This window comes from Ranitomeya variabilis, chromosome 4 (genome assembly GCF_051348905.1).
Source record: "Ranitomeya variabilis isolate aRanVar5 chromosome 4, aRanVar5.hap1, whole genome shotgun sequence".
Taxonomy (NCBI): domain Eukaryota; kingdom Metazoa; phylum Chordata; class Amphibia; order Anura; family Dendrobatidae; genus Ranitomeya; species Ranitomeya variabilis.
Genome location: NC_135235.1, coordinates 401,754,054 through 401,768,982, shown reverse-complemented (window position 1 = coordinate 401,768,982; position 14,929 = coordinate 401,754,054). Strand labels below are relative to the sequence as shown.

General features: G+C 43.7%; 1 protein-coding gene across 3 annotated transcripts in view; it reads left to right on the top strand.

Moving 5' to 3' along the window:
• Positions 1-350: 350 nt before the first annotated feature.
• LOC143764898 (uncharacterized) overlaps positions 351-14,929 on the top strand; it is a 36,336-nt gene continuing 21,757 nt past the window's right edge. For 2 of the 3 annotated variants that reach the window (XM_077250985.1, XM_077250986.1), the window contains exon 1: positions 398-1,383. The gene's annotated coding sequence lies outside the window, so the exon portion shown is untranslated. Of the gene's footprint in view, positions 1,384-5,953; positions 7,193-14,929 lie in introns of those variants that run through there. The other variant, XR_013213295.1, reaches the window with a different exon arrangement.

Below are 14,929 nucleotides of genomic sequence, written 5' to 3'. Positions count from 1 at the left end.
GTTAACGCGAGATGCATGCTACTTGTCTGGCGCTCTTGATACATGAAGAGGCCTCTGACTACAGCAAAAATGATCATGAAAATCTAGCCTGTTGTGAAACGTACACTCCCTGCACTTTTCATAGTCTTGTATGAGGCTGGGGAGTATGGCCACACCATGCAGGGCAGTCTGCACTCAGACCATGAAGCCCACCTCAGGGCATGTGCACAGGACGTCTTTTAGACGCTCCCTTACCTACTAAAGGTTTTAAAAGGAAGACTCTTCAGCAATCACCATTTTCAGTCCATATCCATCTTCTTGAGCGTTTTTAGGCACCACTTTTTCTTTTTAGAACTTGTATTAGCTAGTGAGTGTACTCCACCTGAAGAATGGGCTAGTCACTTTTTGAAACCACCTTGTGACTTGGAAGGGAAACCTGAAGAGATTTTTAGGAAGCTCAAAATCCAGACCATGCACCGCCAGTTGTCTCTAGGGTATGTGCCCACCATGGGCCGGCTTCATCCACCTTGGTTGTGTCTTGAGCTCTAGACTCCTGGAGGCACACGCTCATCCATGAATTGGGCTCCAGACTAATGGTGCGCACCTCGCCAGAACAATAAGAATGAAGGCGCAAGGAACGCTGCCGCTAGTCATGAATTTGGCGAGCAGTGGGTGACCCATCCCAGATCCACCCGTGTTTTAGGAACTGTGAAGATGCCATAAGAACGCCAAAACTGATTTTTCAAAGCTTTTTCCACCAGAATGCTGATGTAAAAGCTGTGCCAATCGGCACAATGTCTATAGACGGCAGTATGTTCCTTGTAGCGCCAGTCCATAAATAAGATGGTAGTTCCCAAGTGGGCGCACTCATTTCTTTTAGGCGTTTCCCAACTTTTGCATCGCGAGGCTGTTACTGTGCCTCCATTTTGGATCATTCCCCCTGGCTGCCATCATGCGTCAACACCCGCTGCAGAAACCTGTGTGTACTTGTCCTAAGTGGCTGCCACATTCTCAGGAACACATGGAGCCGCGCCATGTTACCTGTGCTAGGGCATTTATTGCTTTAGGAAGTGAACTGTCCAGATATAACATAGGCAGTAATGGTAGCCATAGCCGTGCACAGGACCTAGGTCCCCCATTATTAAGCCCCGGGGACTTCCTCCTCCTCCCCACACATTGGGACACTGCAGCTGCCGGCACACACTGCGAGGCGAGCAGGCTACATCAGAGACCACGCCCTCCCCGCGATGCATGACGGGATAGGGTCCTCACCATGCTTTCACTTCTCTGCGGGAACGCACACCCGGAAGAGGTAACGCTGCAGATGGGAAGTGGATGTGACCGTGTAATATCCGCTCCACAAGAGAAAGGACAGGGAAGCTGGAATATCAGCGGAATATCAGGGTAAGGGCGGAGTCAGGCGGCACTACTGCACGGGAGAATATTCTGCTACAACGCCCACACTATAATGCTGGGCGCCATATACTATAGTGGACATTATATTATTACTAGATGGTGGCCCGATTCTAACGCATCGGGTATCTAGAATATGCATGTCCACGTAGTATATTGCCAAGTCACGTAGTATACAGCACAGAGCCACGTAGTATATTGCCCAGCCACGTAGTATATTGCCCAGCCACGTAGTATATTGCCCAGCCCACGTAGTATATTGCCCAGCCACGTAGTATATTGCCCAGCCACGTAGTATATTGTCCAGCCACGTAGTATATTGCCCAGCCACGTATGTCACAGGTTAAAAAATAAACACATACTCACCTTCCAAGGGGCCCCTTGTAGTTCTGTTGCCTGTGTTCGGTTCAGGCGACAGCTTCCAGTCCGAGGGTGTGATGACGTCGTGGTCACATGACTGTGACGTCATGGCAGGTCCTTCTCGAGCAGGCGCGCAGGGCCTGCGATGACATCATGGTCACATGACTGTGACGTCATAGCAGGTCCTTCTCGCGCAGGCGCGCAGGGCCTGTGATGACATCGCGGTCACATGACCGTGACGTCATGGCAGGTCCTTGTCGCACACCAACCTTAGCACCGGAACCTGCCGCTTGCATGGACCGGTTACCGGAGCGTCGGAAAGGCGGCGGAAGGTGAGTATATAATGATTTGTTATTTTATTTTTATTATTTTTAACATTAGATGTTTTTACTATTGAGGCTGCATAGGCAGCCTCAATAGTAAAAACTTGGTCACACAGGGTTAATAGCAGCGGAGTGAGTTACCCGCGGCATAACGCGGTCCATTACCGCTGGCATTAACCCTGTGTGAGCCGTGACTGCGGGGAGTATGGAGCGGGTGCAGGGCACTGACTGCAGGGGAGTAGGGAGGGACTAATCGGACTGTGCCCGTCGCTGATTGGTCGCGGCAGCCATGACAGGCAGCTGGCGAGACCAATCAGCGAATGAATATCCGTGACGGAAATTGCCGACAGAAACACGGAAGTACCCCTTAGACAATAATATATATAGATTACACTACAGCTCTGCGTGGTATAACATTGTACAGTATATGCTTATTGGCCTGCAGCCACCCAGACAATAGTGTGTATTTTATATTATTATATTACATCTCCCCATATAATAGTGTAATACTGCACATTATATAACATCTTCTCGTATAATAGTGTAAAACTGCACGTTATTTTACATCTCCCCATATAATAGTGTAATACTGCACGTTATATTACATCTCCCCGTATAATAGTGTAATACTGCACGTTATATTACATCTCCCCATATAATAGTGTAATACTGCACGTTATATCTCCCCATATAATAGTGTGATACTGCACGTTCTATTACTTCTCGACATATAATTGTGTAATACTGCACATTATATGACATCTCCCCATATAACAGTGTAATACTGCACATTGTTACATCTCCCCATATAATAGTGTAATACTGCACATTATATTACAGCTCATATAACAGTGTGATACTGCACATTATATTACATCTCCCTGTATAATAGTGTGATACTGCACATTATATTACATCTCCCCGTATAATAGTGTAGTACTGCACATTATATTACATCTCCCCGTATAATAGTGTAATACTGCACGTTATATTACATCTCCCCATATAATAGTGTAATACTGCACGTTATATCTCCCCATATAATAGTGTGATACTGCACGTTCTATTACTTCTCGACATATAATTGTGTAATACTGCACATTATATGACATCTCCCCATATAACAGTGTAATACTGCACATTGTTACATCTCCCCATATAATAGTGTAATACTGCACATTATATTACAGCTCATATAACAGTGTGATACTGCACATTATATTACATCTCCCTGTATAATAGTGTGATACTGCACATTATATTACATCTCCCCGTATAATAGTGTAATACTGCACATTATATTACAGCTCATATAATAGTGTAATACTGCACGTTATATTACATCTCCCCATATAATAGTGTGATACTGCACATTATATTACATCTCCCTGTAATACTGCACATTATATTACATCTCCCCGTATAATAGTGTAATACTGCACATTATATTACAGCTCATATAATAGTGTAATACTGCACGTTATATTACATCTCCCCATATAATAGTGTGATACTGCACATTATATTACATCTCCCTGTAATACTGCACATTATATTACATCTCCCCATATAATAGTGTTATACTGCACATTATATTACATCTCCCTGTATAATAGTGTAATACTGCACGTTATATTACATCTCCCCATATAATAGTGTGATGCTGCACATTATGTTACATCTCCCCATATAATAGTGTAATACTGCACATTATATTACATCTCCTCGTATAATAGTGTAATCCTGTAGAATGTAAGCCCGCAAGGGCAGGGTCCTCGCCCCTCTGTACCAGTCTGTCATTGTTAGTTTGTTTACTGTAAGTGATATCTGTAACTTGTATGTAACCCCATTCTCATGTACAGCACCATGGAATCAATGGTGCTATATAAATAAATAATAATAATACTGCACGTTATATTGCATCTCAACAGATAATTGTGTAATACTGCACATTATATTACATCTCATATAATAGTGAGATACTGCACATTATATTACATCTCCCTGTAATAGTGCACATTACATCTCCCCATATAATAGTGTGATAATGCACATTATATTACATCTCCCCATATAATAGTGTAATACTGCACGTTATATTACATCTCCCTATATAATAGTGTAATACTGCACGTTATATTACATCTCCCCATATAATAGTGTAATGCTGCACTTAATATTACATCCCGTATAATCGTGTAATACTGCACGATATTTTACATCTCCCCGTATAATAGTGTGAAACTACACGTTATATTACATCTCCCCGTACAATAGTGTGAAACTACACGTCATATTACATCTCCCCGTATAATAGTGTAATAATGCACGTTATATTACATCTCCCCATATAATAGTGCAATACTGCACGTTATATTATATCTCGACATCTAATAATAATAATAATTTTTATTTATATAGCACCAACATATTCCACAGCACTTTACACTATAGAGGGAATTTGTTCAGACAATAGTCATTGCATCATAACAATAAACACAGATCAAAACAGATACCAAGAGGAATGAGGGCCCTGCTCGCAAGCTTACAAACTATGAGGAAAAGGGGAGACACGAGAGGTAAATGGTAACAATTGCTTTCGTTGTTCGGACGTTCATGTAAAGCTGCATGAACCAGTTAACAGCCTACGTATGTAACAGTACAGACACAGAGGGCTATTAACTGCATAAAGTGTATGAGAACATGATGCGAAGAACCAGGTTATGGTTTGTTTTTTGAATAGGCCACACAGGGATAGTTAGGTTAATGCGTTGAGGCGGTAGGTCAGTCTGAACAAATGCATTTTTAGGGCACGCTTAAAACTGTGGGGATTGGGAATTAATCGTATTTACCTGGGTAGTGCATTCCAAAGAATTGGCGCAGCACGTGTAAAGTCTTGGAGACGGGAGTGGGAGGTTCTGATTATTGAGGATGCTAACCTCAGGTCATTAGCAGAGCGGAGGGCACGGATAGGGTGGTACACTGAGACCAGGGAGGAGATGTAGGGCGGTGCTGAGCCATGGAGTGCTTTGTGGATGAGGGTAATAGTTTTGTACTGGATTCTTGAGTGGATGGGTAGCCAGTGTAATGACTGGCACAAGGTAGAGGCATCGGTGTAACGGTTGGTGAGGAATATGATCCTGGCTGCAGCAGTCAGGACAGATTGGAGCAGGGAGAGTTTGGTAAGAGGGAGGCCGATTAGTAGAGAGTTACAATAGTCCAGACGAGAAAGAATAAGAGAAACAGTGAGAGTTTTTGCAGAGTCGAAAGTAAGAAAAGGTCGAATTCTAGAAATGTTTTTGAGGTGCAGATAACAAGAGCGAGCCAGTGATCGGATGTGGGGGGAGAATGAAAGCTCTGAATCAAGTATGATCCCAAGGCAGCGGGCATGTTGCTTGGGAGAAATGGTGGAACTTCACACGGAGATGGCAATGTCAGGCAAAGGTAGGTAAGTAAAGGGAGAGAACATGAGGAGTTCAGTTTTTGACAGGTTCAGTTTCAGATAGAGGGAGGACTTGATGTTAGAGACAGTGGTAAGACAATCGCTAGTATTTTCTAAAGAAGCAGGTGAGATATCAGGAGCATAAGTGTATAATTGGGTATCATCAGCATAGAGATGGTACTGGAATCCATATCTGCTGATAGTGTGATACTGCACGTTATATTACATCTCCCCATATAATAGTGTAATACTGCACGTTATATTACATCTCCCCATATAATAGTGTAATACTGCACATTATATTACATCTCCCCATATAATAGTGTGATGCTGCACATTATATTACATCTTATATAATAGTGTGATGCTGCACATTATATTACATCTCCCTGTATAATAGTGTAATACTGCACGTTATATTACATCTCCTCCCCAGACCTTCACTTGAACTGCAACTTGAGCTCTGACAACATGCCAAAAATCCACCCTGCGACCAAAGCCTGTATTATCAAGAGGCTCAAGACCAGATCCACTGCAGAGGTGGCTGGCACCTTTAATGTGTCTCAGCGTCAAGTACAAAGAATTAAAAAAAGATTTGAAGAGACTGGAGATGTGTTTGACAAGCCCAGGTCCGGCAGACCCCGCAAGACAACTGCTCAAGATGAACGTTTGTTGGTTAGAAAATCCAAAGCAAGCCCCTCTTCCACTGCATCAGAGCTCCAACAGGCCTGGTCACCTCAAGTCCCTGTGTCAACTAGAACAGTTTGTAGGATTCTGTCTCGAAATGGCCTCCATGGTCGAATCAGTGCCCAGAAGCCCAGCAGTAAACAAAAGGCAAATAAAAAACCGTGTGGCATTTGCAAAGTCCCACAGCCTGCTAAACAGATGGATGCTGGAAAAGTGGCAGAAGGTGGATTTCTTTGATGAATCTTCAGTAGAATTACACCACAGCTGCCGCAAATACTGCAGGAGACCTACTGGAGCCCATATGGATCCACAATAGACCCAGAAAACAGTTAAATTTGGTGGTGGAAAGATCATGGTCTGGGGTTACATTAAGTATGCGGGTGTGCGAAACATTTGCAAGGTGGAAGGCAATATCAATAGCCTAAAATATCAAGAAGTACTAGCTACCTCTTATATTCCAAATCATAAAAGGGGTCAAATTCTGCAGCAGGATGGTGCTCCATCTCATATATCCATCTCTACAACAAAGTTCTTCCAGGCAAAAAAAATCAAGGTGCTCAAGGAATGGCCAGCCCAGTCACCAGACATGAACATTATTGAGCATGTTTGGGGTAGGATGAAAGAGGAAGCTTGGAAGACAAAACCAAAGAATCTAGATAAACACTGGGAGGCATGTAAGACTGCATTCTTTGCTATTCCTGATGACGTCATGAATAAACTGTATGAATCATTGTTGAACCGCATGGATGCAGTCCTTCAAGCTCATGGAAGTCACACAAAATATTAAATATGACTCTAATAGCACCAAAACTTAATTCACCAATGTTATGCAACATATATTTGTATTTTAAGTAATATTCAAACAATTACCATTACTTTCTGTGGGCGACAAAACTTTTGTCTTGCCAAAATCTGACCATTCTGTGTCCATTAAATGATCAGTATTTCTGCATTGATGCCAATTTATTTTCTTAATCTAAACCACATTTCGGAGGGTTTCAGCTTTTAAATGAATAATTTATACAACCAATGAATGAATTTAATGTCAGGTTATAAGCTTTTATTTACATAACATGGTTAAGCGACACAACTTCTGTCAGGGAGTGTATAATAGTGTAATTCTGCACGTTATATTACATCTCACTGTTTAATAATGTAATACTGCACGTTATATTACATCTCGTATAATGGTGTAATACTGCACATTATATTACATCTCCCCGTATAATAGTGTAATGCTGCACGTTACATTACATCTCCCCGTATAATAGTGTAATACTGCACATTATATTACATCTCCCCGTATAATAGTGTAATACTGCGCGTTATATTACATCTCCTCGTATAATAGTGTAATACTGCACGTTATATTACATCTCCCCATATAATAGTGTAATACTGCACATTATATTACATCTTTCCATATAATAGTGTGATACTGCACATTAAACTACATCTCCCCGTATAATAGTGTGAAACTACATGTTATATTACATCTCCCCGTATACCGTAATAGTGTGATACTTCACGTTATATTACATCTCCTTGTATAATAGTGTAATACTGCACATTATATTACATCTCCCCGTATAATAGTGTAATACTGCACATTATATTACATCTCCCCATATAATAGTGTAATACTGCACGTTATATTACATCTCCCCGTATAATAGTGCAATACTGCACGTTTTATTACATCTCCCCGTATAATAGTGTAATGCTGCACATTATATTACATCTCCCCGTATAATAGTGTAATACTGCACGTTACCGTATATTACATCTCCCTGTATAATAGTGTGAAACTACACGTTAAATTACGTCTCCCCGTATAATAGTGTGATACTGCACATTATATTACATCTCCCCGTATAATAGTGTAATACTGCACGTTATATTACATCTCCCCGTATAATAGTGTAATAGTGCACATTATATTACAATAGTGTGATACTGCACATTATATTACATCTCCCTATATAATAGTGTAATACTGCACGTTATATTACATCTCCCCATATAATAGTTTAATACTGCATGTTATATTACATCTTCCTATATAATAGTGTAATACTGCACATTATATTACATCTCCCCATATAATAGTCTGATACTGCACATTATATTAACTCTCCCTGTATAATAGTGTAATACTGCACATTATATTACATCTCCCCATATAGTAGTGTAATACTGCACGTTATATTACATCTCCTCTTGTAATAGTGTAATATTGCACGTTTTATTACATCTCCCAGTATAATAGTGTAATACTGCACATTTTAGTACATCTCCCCACATAATAGTGTGATACTGCACATTATTATTATTATTTATTTATATAGCACCATTAATTCCATGGTGCTGTACATGAGAAAGGGGTTACGTACAGAGTTATAGATATTGTTTACTGTAAACAAATTTACAATGACAGACTGGTACAGAGGGGAGAGGACCCTGTCCTTGCGGACTTACTTAATACGGGGTAATGGGGAAGAGACAGAAGGTCGGGGTGCGGCAGCTCGGGTGGTGGTGAGGCGGCAGCTCGGGTGGTGGTGAGGTGGCAGCTCGGGTGGTGGTGAGGTGGCAGAATGGTTATTGCAGGCTGTAAGCTTTCCTGAAGAGATGGGTTTTCAGGTTCCGTCTGAAGGATCCGATGGTGGTGGATAATCGGACGTTTTGAGGCGTGGAATTCCAGAGGAAGGGGGATATTCGGGAGAAATCTTGGAGGCAGTTGTGTGAGGAACGAATAAGTGTGGAGGAGAGTAGGAAGTCTTTTTGAGGATCGAAGATTATGTGAGGGAAGATTTTGGGAGATTAGTTCAGAGATATAGGGAGGGGACAGGTTGTGGATAACTTTCTAGACCAGTGTTAGTAGTTTGAACTAGTTTCGTTGGGGAATTGGGAGCCAGTGTAGGGATTTGCAGAGGAGAGAAACAGAGGAGTAGCGAGGAGAGAGGTGTATTAGCCAGGCAGCAGAGTTGAGGACAGACTGGAGTGGTGCAATAGAGTTAGCTGGGAGGCCACAGAGGAGGGTGTTGCAGTAATTGAGGCGGGAGATGATGAGGGCATGCACAAGAGTAGTAGATTGTGGGCTGAGGAAGGGACAGATTCTGGCAATATTTTTGAGTTGGAGGCGACAGGAGATGGCAAGAGTTTGGACGTGCGGTTTGAAGGACAGGGCAGAGACTAGAGTTACCCCGAGGCAGCGGTTTTCAGGTGCGGGAGACAGCGTGATGCCGTTTACCATAATAGACAGATCGGTAGGGAGGATACGCGAGATGGTGCAAAGATGATCAGTTCGGTTTTGTCTACATTGAGTTTTAGGAAGCGAAAGGTGAAGAAGGAGGATATGGCTGATACACTCCGGGATTCTGGACAGCAGAGAAGTGACGTCTGGGCCAGAGACTTAGATCTGAGTGTCGTCCGCATACAGGTCGTACTGGAAACCATGGGACTTTGAGTTGTCCTAGGCCAAGGGTATAGATGGAAAAAGTAGGGGCCCTAGAACAGAGCCTTGAGGGACTCCCAACAGAGAGAGGGCAGGATGAGGAGGTAGTGTGGGAGTGGGAAATGCTAAATGTGCGGTCGGAAATGTATGAGGAGATCCAGGACAGGGCAAGGTCTTTGATGCCAAGGGAAGGAAGAATCTGTAGCAGTAGGCAGTGGTCGAAGTCAGAGGACAGGTCGAGAAGGAGGAGGATGGAGAACCGTCTGTTAGCTTTGGCTGTGAGTAAGTCATTAGTAATTTTGGTCAGGGCAGTTTTGGTGGAGTGGTGGGGCTTAGGCCAGATTGGAGGTTGTCAAGTAGAGAGTTGGATGAGAGGTGGGAGGAAAGTTGAGCATGCACATGCTGCTCAAGGAGTTTTGAAGCAAACGGGAGCAGTGATATGGGGCGAAAGCTGGGCATAGCAGTTGGGTCAAGGTTAATTTTTTTGAGGATGGGTGTGATGGTGGCATGTTTGAAGGCAGAGGGGAAGGTACCAGAAGATAGGGATAGGTTGAAGAGATGGGTTAGGGCTGGAATGAGCATGTTAGTGAGGTTGGGGAGCAGGTGGGAAGGGATGGGGTCAAGTGCACAAGTGGTGAGGTGTGATTTGGAAAGGAGGTGAATGAGCTCTCCTTCAGTGATGTTGGAGAGGGAGGTTATTTGGGAAGGGCAGAGGTCTGGTATATGGGGTGGTTAGGGTGGTGGAAAAGTAAAGGTTTGCCTTGTTTGGTCAATCTTGTTTTTGAAGTAGGTGGCAAAGTCCTCGTAAGAGATGAGGGGAGTTGGAGGTGGCAGTGGTTAGTGGAGGAGAGAGATAAATGTGCTGAACAGTTGTTTTGGGTTGTATGATAATGAAGATACAAGGTTTGTGAAATAGGTCTGGTTAGCAGAGGTGAGGGCTGATTTGAAGGCAAGTGTAGCTTGTTTGAAAGCAGTGAAGTCGTCTGGCAGGCGTGTTTTCTTCCAACGCCGCTCCGTGACCCTGGAAGCTTGTCGAAGTTTCTTGGTGAGATTATGTCAGAGTTGCCTATTGATTTGTCGCACTTTGCCATGCATGAGAGGGGCTGATGTGATGGTGAAGTTATAGAAAGCGGTGGCACTGTCCGTGTCGTGGTGGGACGATATGGAGGACAGGGGTAGAAGAGAGTCTGAGAGTTTGTGAATGTCTAGGTGTGCGAGGTTTCTGCAAGGATGTGGTAATGGCTGGACATGGAGGGCAGGTGAGGAGGACAAGGATGAGAAGGTGAGTAGATGGTGGTCAGATAGGGGGAAGGGAGAGGTTGTGAGATTAGATATGGAACAGAGGCAGGTGAAGATGAGGTCTATTGTATGTCCGTGTGTGTGGGTGGCTGTGGAGGACCACTGAGTAAAGGTACCTTCACACTAAACGATATCGCTAGCGATCCGTGACGTTGCAGCGTCCTGGCTAGCGATATCGTTGTGTTTGACAGGCAGCAGCGATCAGGATCCTGCTGTGACATCGTTGGTCGGAGAAGAAAGTCCAGAACTTTATTTCGTCGCTGGATCTCCCGTAGACATCGCTGGATCGGTGTGTGTGACACCGATCCAGCGATGTCTTCACTGGTAACCAGGGTAAACATCAGGATGTTTACCTTGGTTACCAGCGTAAACGTAAAAAAAAAAACACATACATTCCGGTGCCTGCGTCCGCTTCCCTGCACTCCTCCTGCATCCTGTGTAAGTGCCGGCCGTAAAGCAGAGCGGTGACGTCACCGCTCTGCTCTGTGGGAGATGCCGGAGATGTTCGGCGCTGGCACAGGATGCAGGAGGAGTGCAGGGAAGCGGACGCCGGGCACCAGAATGTGAGTATGTGTTGTTTTTTTTTTACATTTACGCTGGTAACCAGGGTAAACATCGGGTTACTAAGCGCTGCCCTGCGCTGCCCCTGGTTACCAGGGGACTTCGGCATCGTTGGTCGCTGGAGAGCGGTCTGTGTGACAGCTCCCCAGCGACCACACAACGACTAAACAGCGACGCTGCAGCGATCGGCATCGTCTGTATCGCTGCAGCGTCGCTTAGTGTGAAGGTACCTTTAGTCCAAAGGATGAAGTAAGGGCCATGAGCTTGGAGGCTGCTGGCTGGTGGGTTTTAGTAGGGATATTAAAGTCACCCATTATGATGGTGGGGATGTCAGCAGAGAGAAAGTGAAGAAGCCAGATGGAGAATTGGCCAATGAAGGCAGTGGCTGAGCCCGTTGGTCGGTATATGACAGCCATTTGGAGATTAGAGGGAGAGTAGATACGGACAGAGTGAACCTCGAAAGAAGGGAAGATAAGGGAGGATGGGGGTTGGATAGGGTTGAAGGAGAAGTTTTTAGAAAGAAGGAAACCCACTCCTCCGCCATGTCTGTTGCCAGAGCAAGGAGTGTGGGTAAACTGGAGGCCACCTTAACTAAGTGTAGCAGGGGAGGCCGTGTCACCGGGTGTCAGCCAGGTCTCAGTGAGGGCCAGGAAGGAAAGGTTGCCTGAAGTAAAGAGATCGTGGATGACGTGGAGCTTGTTGCAGATGGAGCGGGCATTCCAAAGTGCCCCAGAGAGAGGAAGTAGAGGGGTGGCGGTCAGTGGCACAGATTTTAAGTGTAAGGGATTGCGGTAGTTTCTCCTGGTGTGAGAAGTATAGGGGCGAGGATTAGTGGGATGTGTGAGGCGGAGGGGGGCAGGATTGGGGGATATGTCGCCAGCAGTGAGAATGAGTAGAGAGAGGGAAAGTGTTACGGAACTGCAACACAACTAGGATAGAAAGGGGAAAACTGAACCTGCACTGAGACTAGGCTGATACCCTACGATGGAGTGGGCGACCCATTCCTTGCGAATAGACCCACTGACGATCCTAGGTTAATCTCAGCGAACACCTATAGATAGGGGGAAGGAGGTCCCTGAAAGATCTAAGGACTGGGTATAAAAACAGGTCACCTCCTAATAGAAAACACAGAGACGGCTGCAGAAACCAACTGAAAACAGAAACTAAAGATAGCAGAACCAGAGATCCTAGAACTGCACAATGTGAAACACAGAAAGCTATCAAAGCAACTAGCCAGAACTCTAGCGGATTAACACTTGTCCAGCAAGGAATGGGAGGCAGGTGCTGGGTAATAAACGGTGATACAATCACCTGACCTAAGACAACCCAGCACCAGGGGAAAAAGACCAACAGCCAGAAAACCATAACAAGATGGCGGATGGTCAAAAACAAAACACATTCTAACAGAAAGCAGGTGGGTGAAGGAAAGTGATCAGCTTATGTTATGTTTTAGTAGGTGAGGTTAAAGAGCAGGTCTGCAGATGAAGCGAGGTGGGGGGGGTAAGAGAGAGGGGGAGATAGTTATGTGGTTTGAGGATGCAGGGGTTTGGGGATAGCGAAGGAGAGCGAGAGTGCAGCAAAAACAGTGGGGGCAAATGTTGGCATGGTTAAAGAGCAGGGGAAGAAAAGAAAGGCAAGTTAAATTATAATGTGCAGTATCACACTATTATTTGGGGAGATGTAATATAATAGTGTGATACTGCACATTATATTACATCTCATATAATAGTGTAATACTGCACATTATATTATTATTACATCTTCCCATATAATAATGTAATACTGCACATTACATTACATCTACCCATATAATAGTAATGACAGAAAAACGACTGGCACATCCAAACTAGTGTGAATAGGTGCATACCAGGAGCAGCTACCTCCATATACAATATACAAAAAAAGGTATATAGCAAAATGGCTTTTTGAACATTAGGAAAAATATTTGAGACGCTTTGCACAGAATTTGGCCAAATAGTGAGCCCATCAACCATCGTCAAGGTGGTCTCATTAATCTGATGGGTCCCTGACCTCCCTGCCCAAATGTGAACACTTACCGAAGGATAATGTCTGTATGCTTGGGTGAATATGGACACCGCTCTCAGTAAAGCCTACATATATGGGTTGGCCAGAACCAAGTGTGATTAGATGTAATTAAAAACCACATGGTGAAGGAGGAGTGCTCAGTCAGTAAGCTAACATAGACATGACAGAAAAATGACTGGCTCATCCAAACTAATGTGAATAGGTGCATACCAGGAGCAGCTACCTCCATATAAAATATACAAAAAAAGGTTGCACTCTATCGTGCCAAAGCATGTCGAATATGAAATACATGAAATATGAATAGCAAAATGGCTTTTTGAACATTAGGAAAAATGTTTGAGATGCTTTGCACAGAATTTGGCCAAATAGTGTGAGCCCATCAACCATCGTCAAGGTGGTCTCATTAATTTGATGGGTCCCTGACCTCCCTGTCCAAATGTGAACACTTACCGAAGGCTAATGTCTGTATGCATGGGTGAATGTTGACACCTCTCTCAGTAAAGCCTACATATATGGGTTGGCCGGAACCAAGAGTGCAACCTTTTTTTGTATACCCATATAATAGTGTAATACTGCACATTATATTAATAGTGTAATACTGCACATTATATTACATCTCCCCATATAATCGTGTAGTACTGCACATTATATTACATCTCCCCATATAATCGTGTAGTACTGCACATTATATTACATCTCCCCATATAATAGTGTAATACTGCACATTATGTTACATCTCCCCATATAATAGTGTAATACTGCACATTATGTTACATCTCTCTATATAATAGTGTAATACTGCACATTATATTGCATCTCCCCATATAATCGTGTAGTACTGCACATTATATTACATCTCCCCATAAAATAGTGTAATAATGCACATTATATTACATCTCTCTATATAATAGTGTAATACTGCACATTATATTATTATATTACATCTCCCCATACAATAGTGTATACTGCTACTGCACATTATATTACATCTCCCCATGTAATAGTGTAATACACAAGAGTTTTAGTAGATTGTGGGCTGAGGAAGGGACAGATTCTGGCAATATTTTTGTGTTGGAGGCAACAGGAGATGGCAAGAGTTTGGACGTGCGGTTTGAAGGACAGGGCAGAGACGAGAGTTCCCCCGAGGCAGCGGATTTCAGGTGCGGGAGAGAGCGTGATGCCGTTTACCATAATAGATCGGTAGGGAGGATGCGCGAGATGGGGGAAAGATGATGAGTTCGGCTTTGTCTACAAGGTCTTTGATGCCAAGGGAAGGAAGAATCTGTAGCAGTAGGCAGTGGTCGACTGTGTCGAAGGCAGAAGACAGGTCAGAAGGAGGAGGATGGAGAACTGTCTGTTAGCTTT